This window comes from Stylophora pistillata, chromosome 3 (genome assembly GCF_964205215.1).
Source record: "Stylophora pistillata chromosome 3, jaStyPist1.2, whole genome shotgun sequence".
NCBI classification, from domain to species: domain Eukaryota; kingdom Metazoa; phylum Cnidaria; class Anthozoa; order Scleractinia; family Pocilloporidae; genus Stylophora; species Stylophora pistillata.
This window is the reverse complement of record NC_142521.1, coordinates 40509571-40522826: the sequence shown is the minus strand read 5'-3', so window position 1 is coordinate 40522826 and position 13256 is coordinate 40509571. Positions and strand designations below refer to the sequence as shown.

At 37.4% G+C, this 13256-nt stretch overlaps 1 long non-coding RNA gene across 1 annotated transcript; it reads left to right on the top strand.

The window, feature by feature from the left end:
* The first annotated feature begins 440 nt into the window (after positions 1 to 440).
* LOC148736101 (uncharacterized) lies at positions 441 to 5368 on the top strand. The gene is made up of 2 exons (XR_015999396.1): positions 441 to 1519; positions 2349 to 5368. It is a non-coding gene; the product is annotated as an uncharacterized LOC148736101 (long non-coding RNA).
* The last annotated feature ends 7888 nt before the right edge of the window (positions 5369 to 13256 follow it).

Here is a 13256-nt window from a genome sequence, read left to right as displayed (position 1 = left end):
TGTTCTTTTAGGGTGGAAGGTTTTGTAGGAGTTAACTAACCTTATGACACGTACAAACGTACAGCATGGCTTTATTTGTATGTAAAAGGCAAACTACATAAGGGCCATAGTTAATAACAAGTAGAATTAAAACTTTATGTAAAACTCAAGTTTTGTAAGATTTCAAACCAAAAAGTAAACAGCTAGCGAGATAACACCTCATACGTTATTATTTATACAGTTCTTGGATATTGAAAACAATGGCGAAAATTATAGATTGCTTTTGGGACTACGGCCTTTGTTTAAGAGTAGTACGGAGTTTCATGAAAAGTGACAAGAGACACTTTTTCAGCAGTGAGAGCATTGATCACAGGCTCACTTTTTGAAACGTTGCGCAAAAGAAACTGACTTGAGTTGTTGGTTTGACCGTGAGCGGTCTCCGATCAACTGCTGTTCATTCCAATTTTCAAATAATTTACACTAAACTGGGAACTTTGGGCTGCGGCTCTCTTAAGCTCAAAAGCGCAGTTACCGTAAACGAAGCCCTCGTCGTTTCACCCTCGAACCCAAAACTAGGATGAATTTCAGCTGATGAATAACAGCTGTTGTCTTTTTAGTCAATTAGTTCACTCAAGATATTTTTCGCAAATTCCGATTGGCCTACATGCACCTTAACTTCATCCATAGGAGTCATGCTGACGTAGTTCTTTTTTGTTGGAAAATAACGCCTTCTTCACAATAGAAAAGCAGCTTGACTTTTCTTTTTTATTTTGTGGAGTATTATAGATCATTGGGTAAAGCACTCAAGAGTTTGACAGAATCACTAAACACTTTTTCTTTCATGCCTAAACCGTTTCCAAAGTGCTTTACAACAAACTGAAAGTAAACTGCGCGCTATATAAGTTGTTAAAATATAGTGGTAGATTCGGTACTTGTGAACAGGTATTCTTATGATTTGTTTTAATGCCATTTTTTTAAACAATTACAACATAGCGAAACGGATTTAGAGTTTCTATTAACTATCTAACATAGATAGCACTGAATATTTTTCAGCTACCTTTTATGATTATTCGAAGTTAACTTTTGGAACAGTTTGCTATATAACTGCCACTTGAAAGCTTGAAAAGCGGGATCAATGATAATTGCTATTACAGATAGGAGTTGATTTTTAAAGCTGTAACATTCATGATAAGAAGGAAGGATGCAAATTCAAAACTTTTGTCAATTATGCGTCAGTGCTAAGTAGCCGTACATCTGTATTTCGCCAGAGGGTTACTTTACTCTCTCCCTTACAAACTTATCCAGTTTAACCCAAAACAAAACCGCCAATTCTGTTTAACATAATTTATCGTTTCTTTACCTTGGAAGGGACAGTAATTTAATCTAAGCACAGACATCGTGCACTTCTAACTATTATGAGATCACTGGACCTGTAAGTAAATGGGAGAAATTTCATTATAAACTTTCGCACAAGAGTCGCTATGATGACGAGATCAACCCTCTTTGCCAAGCACCTTATGTTTTTGAAAAGATAATACAAGTATGTGCTTTCTGTTGGTTTAAGAAGAGTGCGTCTGTGATCAAACATTATTCCCTGTGAATTTAATGCAAGGCAAGGAAAAGGCAGGTGGCAGGCAAAACAATTGACGGTTTAAAAAAAAAACTCGCATTACTTTCAGGAGAAAACTGTATGTTTTGGCCATTTAAAGTTTTATCTTAGTTAACAAATTCTCTATCTATGTCTTTTCTTTTTCAATGTAACATTCACTCATGATGCAAATATAATTGCAGTTAGCAAAATAATTTCCCTTCCGACAGTTAAGGTAAAATTGTTTGCCCTGGGCGAAGTAAACTTTGCCAGACAATCCGAACGCTTCTGAAAGGTTTTTGAGCCTTAGGAATTCAATGCAAGGCAAGGAAAGAGTAGATGGCAGGTAAAACAATCGACGGTTTTAAAAGACTCGCTTTACTTTCAGGAGAAAATTGTATGTTTTGGCCATTTAAAGTTTTATCTCAGTTAACAAAGTCTCTATTCGTGTGTTTTTGTTTTTCAAGGTAGTATTTACTCACGATGCATATATTATTTCAACCAGCAAAATAATTTCCCTTCCGAAAATTAAGGTTAAATTGTGTACCCAGGGCGAAGTACTACTTTGCATGACAATCCGAACGCTGTTGAGAGGTTTTTGAGCCTTAGGGCTTGTTCCATTAATTACTCAGACAGTTAGAGAGGAATCTACATTTGTTTTCGATAATCTGTTTCTTCTTCGCTGGGAGACATCGCGAACTTACGGCTCCATTTTGCAGCCTCTGACCCTGTGGTTGGACGCTTTATACATGGTGAGAAAATCCCTATTTTTGTTACGCAGGGTAATTTCTGACACAGGAAGTCCTGAAATGAAGAACATAAGCAACCAGTCGCTTCCTAACTGGGAAATGTGGATTTGGAGCACATCATTTCTGATGGGAAGCGTAGCTACGATAGTAGCAAATGTGATCACGTTTCAAGTCTTCTGGAATCAAAGAAGAACTTTAAGACAGACTAGCTTTGTAATAATCAACTTGGCTTTGGCTGACCTCTGCGTGGGTTTGTCGGAGGGATGTTTTGCTGTAGAGAACTTGATGTTAAGTTATACAGGAAAAAAGCCCACCGAAATCGGATGTTTAACTATTGACCTTTTCTCAGAATGCGCCTCTTTGACCTTATTGGGTCTTGTGTCGCTGGAGAGAATGCATGCTGTGTTTTGGCCTGTCCGACATCGGATGACTAGACAACGCAGTTATATCTATGCTATATGTACATCATGGTCTTTATCCACCGTACTAAGCATCCTCTTCATTGTAACTTATCTAGGAATTGTCAACCAGTTAATAACAATTGGTATGTTTGCTTTTTTAATGGCTTCAATTTCAATAAGCATTTGTGTTGTTTACTCAGCAATCTGGATTCGTTTGCGTCAAACAAAAAAGCAAAGCATAAGAAAACACTGCAACCCCACGACGAACAAACTAACTAAGACTCTGTTAATTGCTTCTATTCTTACGCTGGCTGCATGGCTTCCTCTAAGCGCCGCTGTAATGGTTAAGTACCTTTGTGCTAGTTGCTTGTCGCAAGTGAATACAACTCGCCTGGTTTACGGAGGGAGATTCCTACAGTATGGCAACTCCCTCTTAAACCCAATTGTTTACAGTTTACGACTTCCCGAGTTTAAAGATAAGATACTTCGGCTATTTTGTAGGAAGCGTTGGCAGAAATTAGCTGCTCCAGTAAGGGAAAGCCGGGTGCATGCGTTAAGATCTGCAACACCAGTACTACTTTCGTTGACATCGTTAGACTCACAACTACATCAGTCAAGAGTGCAACCCGCTCTCAATGACAAGTAATTAAAGGCAGATTATAAAGGGTATAATGGATTGTCTTGAGTCCCTTCAAGCAAAAATTTGGCCATTTTTATCGCTATTCTGAGACCAGTTTTAGTAACACAATACTTTACTTGCACTTACCGTACTAGTTTCCTCGAATAATGGCCGTCCCTCGATTAATCGCCTCCCTCGAATAATCGCCCCCCTTTGACCGAAATATTTAAAATAATCGCCTCCCTCGAATAATCGCCCCCTTCCCCTCCCCTCGCCATTTTCTATTTCTCTTACCCCCCTCCCTCTCAAGTTAAAAATTGGCATCTTGGGTAACAAACAAGCTTTTATTTTATTGTTTCGTGACCACTGAATGATTACTAAAGCACCGATTTTTTTACAGTTTTTTTCCTAGGTGGTCAAAGAATGATTTTTCTTTCCACGCCTCTCTCATGCCTTTCGCCAGCTTTTAATATATAGTTGCTTTCCTTAATAAACTTAAAATAAATATGAGACAAATTACACATGAGTTAATTTCATGCACAGCGCAGTCCAAATGGGCCTCAAATCCCCTTTCCTTGGCATTTTTATGAGTTCATAATACTCAGTTTTGTCTTCTTCATCACGGCTGAGCGATTTCCACTAATGAAGCACGTTCCCATAAAGGTTATTAATATTCACCCTCCTGGCAAGAATTTTGCTCCGTAAGTTTGCTTGAAAAAGTGTAGACCCGTAAACAGTGCTTAGAAAAATATTCAAGAGGAGAAGATATCCAACTCTTTCTTTTTTCTTTTTCAATTTATTTTGTAATAACAAAAAATAAAACAAACAAGTACACAACAACAACATCAACAAAAACTAGGGAAAAAAATTAATTAAAAAACCCCACACTTCACGGTTTTCAAAGAAAGTGAAACGGGTAGATAGCAGAATCAAAATAAGTCAATTTGGATAACAATGATAATGTCATGAGGCACGCGATTATCATATAATCCAGTAGTAACTCTATCTACAAACACACCTACGCTTTTTCTTGGAATTTCAAGCGAACTAAGTGACATCTGAGCAAGAATTTTACGCCTGCAAACTGCTTAATACCCCTGTGGTCGCTTAGGAATATGGCAGATAAGAGTGATTATATGATGTAAGGGATCTAGCTATGTAAATGGCCAAATATGATTCATGAAATAAAAACATCAGTGTTCAGCCAAATTGATTTTTTTCATTGTCATTTGTTCAAAGGCAAATAAAAAGAAAGGTAGTTACATTTCGCAAGATTTTCAACACCCGCTACTTTTTCATCATGACGATATATAACTGAATTGAGAAAGAAGTTTTTTCGTCTTGTCACGAGCATGGGACAAAGAAAAATTCTGAGTTCCCATGAGGAATCAAACTTCAGACCTTCGAAATTGTTGCGATAAATTACTAGTTAATTAACTAAGAGCAAATTAAAAAAATATTGTTCTGCTTCAAAGCCCTAGTAGAGCATTTAGATAATAACTTAAAAGGAGGAAGAATCATTATTATTTTTTTTTTTGTGCTGCTTTTATCCACCCCCATTTCACTTCATATCTGCTTAAAAACAGAAGAGGCCAAAGTCAAACCTCGCCGCCGGACACTGCACGCTTTCAAAAACCTTTTAACAATATAGAAAATTCAGCTGTTTACCCGACTAGTGACCGCTTTTCATTTCGTAAAAGCTGATGGTTTAACATATGAAGGTGTAGTCTGATCGTCCGGGTGAGTGTAGTCCTGAGAAGGACTTCACCGAGATGTAAATCCGTATGTAAATGTAAATAAATGTAAATGTAAATAAAAGTTACTAAAATGTTATGGTTTTAGAAATTTCTCTGTTGTTCAGCTCTGAAATTATACTAAAACAATTATTCGCCTCAGGTTCGGTGAATATCGTCGAATAATTCCCTTGACCTCGTCTCGGGGATAGTATATCATTGTAAAATATTATGCAATTCAGCCCCTTGGCTGCGATGTAGTATTTGTTATTAAACTATTAAACTAAACATTAAACTAATTTCTGGCAACGGAATAATGAGTTTTCTTCCCACGCCTCCCGCCAGCTTTTAATTTATGACTAGGTTGATTTTGTGCACAACCCAGTCCAAATCGGCTTCAAATCCCCAATTTCTTAGCATTTCATGTTTACTTTAAAATTAGAAATCAAGCAATACGTGAGAGTTTGCAATGATGAAAAGGTAACTATAAACCAGGCAGCAGGAGATTTGGATTTCGAATTATTTAATAATAAATACTCATATGTATGAATAAATTCAAACTAAAAGGGAAAACATCAGAGCAAATCAATATTTCCTGTACTTTTTGATAAAGGTAAAATCAAGTTCATTTTTTGTGAAAGACTCTTTTTTGGTAATCAGTTTGTCTTCTTTACCGCGACTTAGCGATTCCCACTGATAAAATACTTTACCATAGAGGTCATTTATAACACCCTGGCAATATTTTTGCTCCATTAGTCCGCTGTCGTTTTCAACTTCCGCTCTATCATAGAGAGCAGCAGTGTAATTAATCGAGTTACTCGATGTCTTCAGTTAGGTAATTCGTTTATCCCGCAATCCAATTGTTTATTCCTTTAGAATGCCAGTCTTTAGGAAAACCCTGAGAAATATGTTTCTAACAACCAAAAAGAAACGACCAAATGTACGCCAAAGAAAGACCTGCCCTCGAACAGATGCTGTAGCTTTAGCCCACTTCTCTAACCTAAATAATGTTCTTTTGTGAGCCTTCAGCGTAATTACTCAAAACAAATAAATACTAAAATATTTCATTTTGGATTTTGGAGGGGTCCTTTCAGTCATAACTTTGAGGTTTACATGGCCCTTGTTGTATCTTTTGAGATCCGTAAACGATGCCTAGAGAAAAATTCAAGTGGAGGAGTTTTTCATTTTTTCGCGGAATCTTAAAATGACAGGAACACAACTGAAGTCAAGCAATTCATCTTTGTAAAGAGTTGACTCTTTCTTTTTCCTTTTCCGTTTTGCAATATAAATATATATAAATCAAACGAGAAAACCAAATAAAATGAATAATAAAAAAGTATGCACTTCACGGGGAAATTAAAAGGAAATTACTGGAAAAATCCGATGTCGACCAGTACTTTAGACTAGAACAGTTTTCAATTTTCCCACGATGAACTCTTGGTTTTCTTGAGCAAAGGGAACTTTACACTCGTGTCAGAGTTTATTTCCAGTGGAGCAAATAACTTCATTTCTAGCCGTTGGCTGCATTTCAGAAACGTGTGGTTGCTTTCGCTCGATGATTATTAATTCACAATCCGTCAAAGCAACCTCAGAAAAGTAATTAAACCAAAGCAAAACGGGAAATGACTTTTATTCAAGAACTCCTTAATGAACAAGAATGGAACACTTAAGAGGAATGACAAGTGCTGAGTTGCATCGGTTGAGGTAGTGCGGAACACTTGATGCTATAATTGGATTTTTTTTAATGAACAAAGAAAACGGAAGACCATTGTTACGCTTTAGTCTAGGTAATTCACGGTTTATTGATTAATGTGCACTTTGGCTGCGTGTGGCGTAAAGTTAAATTTGGTCAGGGAACAGTTGATATAAATGAGACACTCAGCCAAGGAAAGGTCAAGTCAAGCTTGGCTGTTAATTCTTTATCCTTTTTAGACATCAAAGTTTCAATTGAAGATAACGGTTTATGCACTAGTGTGTATTACAAACCTACAGACTCGCATAATTACTTGTTATATTCGTCTTCGTATCCATCTCACATTAAAAATTCTATTCCTTTTTCTCAGTACTAAGACTCCGTCGTTTATGCAGTGATGACTCTGATTTCCACCACAAATCAGAGTCAATGTGCCAGTTTTTCGATAAACGTGGTTACCCTGTTTCTGTCGTTCAAGCGGGTTACCACTGCGCCCAACTTATTGATCGACATTGTGCACTACAAACGTCGCAGAAGGAAGATTCCGACCGCATTCCATTCACTCTCACGTTTCACCCTCACAACCACTCAGTTAAATCCATCATTCTTAAAAACTTTAAATTACTTCAAAACGATCCAGAGACAAGCACTATCTTTTCGCAGCCTCCGCTCATTTCATTCAAACGCGACAAAAACAGGTAATTTTTTGGTCGGAAGTTCTTTTCAGACTAATGACCAACCAGGCACTTTTAAATGCGCTCGTGCACGATGCAAAGCGTGTCCTTTCATTCACAACACTAATAAAATATCGGGACCTAAACGATCCATTAAGATCACCGATCACTTCACGTGCACCTCAGCCAATGTAATCTATTGTATAACTTGCATTTATTGCAAAAAGATATACATAGGCGAAACAGGCAGAAGACTAGTTGACCGATTCCGAGAACACCTTCGAGACGTGGAAAGGAATGACAAGGACACATCGAAACCAGTCGCTAGACGTTTTAATTTACCTAATCATTACAAGCAACATATGGCAATCTGCGGTCTTTCCTTACACTTAGGAAGCACGGAAAGCCGTAAAAATCTTGAACAAAAGCTCATCTTTCAAACCGGCAGTCTAAATCCCACAGGGATCAACGAACGCTTCTCATTCCACCAATTTATTCTTGCTTTTCTCGTTGCCATATTCCCACCAATAACGTAACTCCATTCTCTGCCTTTAAAAGCACCTACAACACACAATTCCTCTATTCGCTCCGACGAAGGGCTAACGCTCGAAACGTCAGCTTTTGGAATCGTTACGGTGGCCAATTTACCACTTCCATCTTTGTTGTTATATCCAAATTTATTTGGCTGTTAAGAGACTACAGTTAAAATTTCATCTGGCTTTTATGCTGAAAAAAGGTTCAAATGAAGGAAAATTGTGAAGGCATTTTTAAAAAGACACTATTCTGGATAACCATATTCAGTGTGGAAGCCTTGGTAATACTTTTTGCCAATATTATCCCCATTATCGTGTTCTGTAAAAAGAGAAAACAGTTGCGGAAAACAACTGTTGTCCTGATAAACCTGTCTATCGCTGATATACTGGTTGGTGTTGGTACTATTGAAGAGTTTATCAGATTTATTTGTTCACTTTCTTGGTTCAAGACATATTTTGTTCTGGCAGAGTTTTCTTCCTGTGCTTCTATTAATTTCCTTTTCCTCTTTTGTATAGTATTAAATATATTAACCAGTAGTTTCACTAGCAACCTTTGTGGCTTCCCTTGGTGTTGATGTATGGGATCCCATGAAAATGGGTTCCCACTCCACTGATGAGCAAACTCGTGATCAGTGGGTAAAAAAAAAAAAAGGACAAAGCGTATGCAAGGGTGGGAATGAGTGTGTAAAATGAACATATAAGTTAGGTGTTAAAATTGAGAGAGCGACTTCTGTAACAACAGCACGCTCCTAAACTCAATTTAAAATTGTAAAAAATATATGTTATCTATTATTAAAATAAAAAAATAAATAAGTAAATAAAATCAAAATAAAATGAAATAAAATGAAGTTAAAATATTATCTAAGAGTAACCATTAGAAAGAGGGGGCGAAGCATATAGGGTTTAGGGTTAAATTGCTAATTTTATATTAGAGTTTTGATTATAGTTAGGGTTAGAGTTTTATTAGGGTTAGGGTTAGTTTTAGTTAGGGTTAGGGTTAGGGTTAGTGCTAGATTAGGGTTGTGGTGGGGAAAGGTTAGTCATGGGTAAGGGTTTTCTTAGGGTTTGTGGAATGGGGTCTCTTTTTTTGACTATAGGAAGAGAAAGGGGTTTATAGAATAGGATAGGAAAAAAATAGATAAATATCATTGATAAAAATAAAGTATTCTCCTTTTACAATTATTTTTATGGACAGGAGACTGTAGGAATGGGAAGGATGTAGGTAGAAGAGGAGCAGTGTTGATCGAGGAGTGGTGAAAGAAGATGTGAAGTGTCTATAAAAGTTGTTCAAAGATGGAGAGAAATGGAAATCAAACCGGCCGGATGAGGAGAGAAGGATGCATCGGCACCAAGGCTCCATATGGTTGTGAGTCGTCAGGGGCAAAGCACAACCGAGCGAGGATGTTTCTAACCTGGTACCAGGTCAATGCCCGACATCCTCGTGCCGAGTCCTTGTTGAAGAAAGCAAGAAAAACTACACAAATATAGTGAGAAATTAGAGTGTGATTGGAACCTATTCCAAAAGAAAAAAATATATATATATATATATATATACAGTTTTGATAATATAGAGGGAGGTAAACATGTATACTAAATAAAGAAAAATTTCAGATATGATAGAAGAGAAAACTTATGTAAACAAATTAAAAGAAAAAAAATTTTTGAGATACTACGGAGGAGAATGCAATGCTCATGTAGAGAAACAAAGAACGTGGTGCTAATACAGAAGAGAATACCTATGTATATTAAAAGGAAAATAATTAAATGAATAAAAACAAAAAACAAAAATAATAATTTCAAGTGTGTGTACACTGAACGGAAGTGTCACGAAACGGAAATTAGAATTAAGAGGGCAGGTGTGTTATTATTATTTATAAGAAGAAAATAAAGATAGATACCTTGAGAAATATGAGAGGGAGCTGCCTTATCCTTAATATCCAAAGGAAAAAATATATTTATAACGAAAAAAGATTTTCGCTACTGGTTCCGTGTCGCGAAATAGCGGAGTTGAGACATCTTACTCTGTGACGGTCACGTCAGAATGGCGTGATCGTATTGCGTGAGTCTTATGACCTACGGGTAACGCGCGATTGCTCTTGGGAAATTGATGAAGAGTGTTCGATCTTCGAAACAATCGATCTTCGTCGTAAAAGGGATTTTGACCCTCGAGATGTCTAGAAAACGAATTATTTCTAGAGATAAAGGAACTCATTTCTTCGACCAAAGGCATCCCATTGACTCGAAACACCGTACTGATTTTGTTACGGTAGGTTATTTGCGTCACGTGACGACTAAGTCTTGCTTCCCAACCCGTGACCAGTTTGTCCGATTGCCGATCGTAATCGTTCACTTTAGCCATTTATTTTTGTCCATAGCTAAAACGAGCGCCTGTGTTCTTCCTATCGCAACAGAAATTTTGATAAAAGTGTACATAAAATTGCCAAAAGCAGCAATGAGGTTGACCGGTGAGTTTCTACGGCGCTCGTGCTTCTTGCTTCTTGCTTTGGCGCGAGCTATGTGGCATCCGAACCGACTCCAAACAAGGATTATTTTTCGGACGGGTGGAGTTGAGGTCCGTATGTTTACATACCCCTTTAGATACGCGTATGGCCTTCTCGTATGTGCCTTTGTTATTTATTGCCAATACTTATGCTTTGAGTGGCATCGTGTTGCACAATAAAAGTGATGGAGAGTAAAAGCGTCAGCCCGCAAGCATGAAATTAACTTCGACGACATGTTAAACTCAAGGTATTGTCAAGTAAAGCCTGTGATACTCGCAGGTGAGCTGCAGTTTTAGCAGACTGAAAAAGAAGCTTCAAAAATCTTCACGCTTGGACGAGATTGGAGCCCATGCCTCCCAGATACAAAAGGAAACTAGTTGGTCAGCGACTATCAAATGAGCTCTCACCTAGGAGGAATTTGATTTGCGTAATTTTTTTTATTTAAAAGTGATAAAATTCCTCTTGTTCCTCCAAAGTTTCCACGATGAGGCTGATCACACCTATAAGGACCCCGTTATTAGATTTTTTTGCAAGGAAGTTTTATTTTCATCACTCGGCCAGAAGTCATTATAAAACAGTGTTTTGAAACGTCATGGCAATCACTCAATCACTGGAAAATCATTTTTTGGTTCTGTTAAAAGCAGCTCACTATTTAAAAAAATTAAATTATAAGATTCCCTCTTTGCAAAGACAAGACTTCATTTATAAAGTTTCTATGATACGCTGACCACATTTACTTGATCTCTCTTTAAGGAAATTAAGTTTTGTTTTGTATCTTCGAGAGGTCATTATGGATTGATTTTGATTGGGTATGACAGTAACCACAGAGAAAACTACATCTTGGATTATGTCGTAAAATTAAGGTTTTTATATCGAAAAAATATCTGAAACTGATAGCTTGCTGAGATCTTTTCAACGCTCGCCAACAGAGTTACCACAAGGCCGCCAAAACAAGATTATCCATCAAATATACTTTATGCAAATATTTTGCGCAATTTTTTATTTTATTACGCAGCGGTCAGAAAATACTGTTCTCCCAGCATCCCCTCTTGCGCTGACTAGGAGAATTTGTTTAACAATCAAGAGCAATTTAACTTGTTGATCATTTCCTTTATTCTCCTGACCTTAATATTTAATAGAGGGTAGTGCTGTCACGGTGAGGAGCTTAATAGATGCTTGTAACTCGTGGGGTTTCATGGATTAAATCTTTGTAAGCTTTTGAACTTGAAAGGCAATTTCCCTCTTATGTCGGTTACTGCTATGTATACCTCTCTTTTTTAAACGAGTAAAATGCCGTCATATTTTTATTTTATTTTCTGAGTCAAGAAAAGAGTTGGGTTTTCGAAGTCAGGGGAAGCTTGAGTCAAAATCAGAAAAAAGTGGGATGGAGCATTGAAGTTGAAGGTCCCCATGTGGTTATTGATTAATGAAAGTCGGATTTCGAAAGTTCGCAGTCAGAGATAAGGACTTAGGAGGCTAGGCTCAAAGGTCGAAAGTCGTAAAATTAGAAGTCCGAAGCCGGAAGGCTTCGAAGTCGTAAAATTATTCGTCAATGGTCGGATATTAAACTTAGAACTCCGAAATCCGAAGTCTGAAGTCGGAAGTTATAAGTCCGAGGCGGGAAGTCGGAAAATTAAACGTCGATAGTCGAAAGTAAACTCGGAACTCCGAAAATCAGAGGTCGGATAAACTGTTGTTAAATTAGAAGTACGAATCCGAAAGGCAGAAAATTATTCATCAATGATCGGATATAAAATTCGAACTCCGAAATCCGAAATCCGAAGTCTGAAGTCGGAAGTTAGAAGTCCGAAGTGGGAAGTTGGAAAATTAAACGTCGATAGTCGAAAGTAAAACTCAGAATTCCGAAAATCAGAGGTCGGATAAACTGTTGTGGCATTATATGTTGGCCGATAGCAAAACCATTAACCGTTAAACATCTAAAGATTAAAGGATTTTGAAAATGCACGGTTAGAGGTTACGACTTAAGAGGCTCAGAAGTCGAAAGTCTCAACTTAGAACTGAGTACGAATCCGCAAGGCAGAAAATTATTCGTCAGTGGTCGAATATAAAACTCCAAACTCCGAAATCTGAAGTCTGAAGTCTGAAGTCGGAAGTTAGAAGTCCGAATCGGGAAGTCGGAAAATTAAACGTCGATACATAGCAAAATTTCGTGACCACGCCCACTTCATCGGCCCACTCAAATCGAGTGCGATTTTTGGATGTTATATCATCTTGCCGACTCTCTGTATAAAAAGTTAACAATGTACCACCGAAATATTGGACTATAATATCATGGCTTTCCATTTTGTGTATTTTCGTACTACAAAGTAAAGTTTTTCCCTCGTCATTTTCACCTTTTCCCGAGCGGGTCTGTCAAAATTAAGAAGGCGTTCGTGGTCAAAACAAGACCGAGCAAGGAGTCTTAGGCGATTTCTCTCTGACGCAGGCGCAAATTGAAAATGTACCGCCAAAATCAAAGAGAGGAACAAATTTCCTTTGTTTTGATACGTAAATTGTCGAACAAGGAGCAGATTGAACCTCGTCAAATGGCTAGTGAAAACAGCCACACCTTCCTCCTTTTGCTCGTTTCCTGTTTTATAAGCGTGAAAGCAGTGGGAGAAGTATCGGGTAGCTCGGAAAGCGCTTCGGGTATTAATTTACCATCGTTTACTTACAAGATAAACAAGTAAGATTTGGAAAGTTATTTTCCGAAAGAGTCGAAATAAATACATTTTTTTCAGGTTAGATTGCTGTTTATACTCTAAACATCGTCCAATAAATATTTG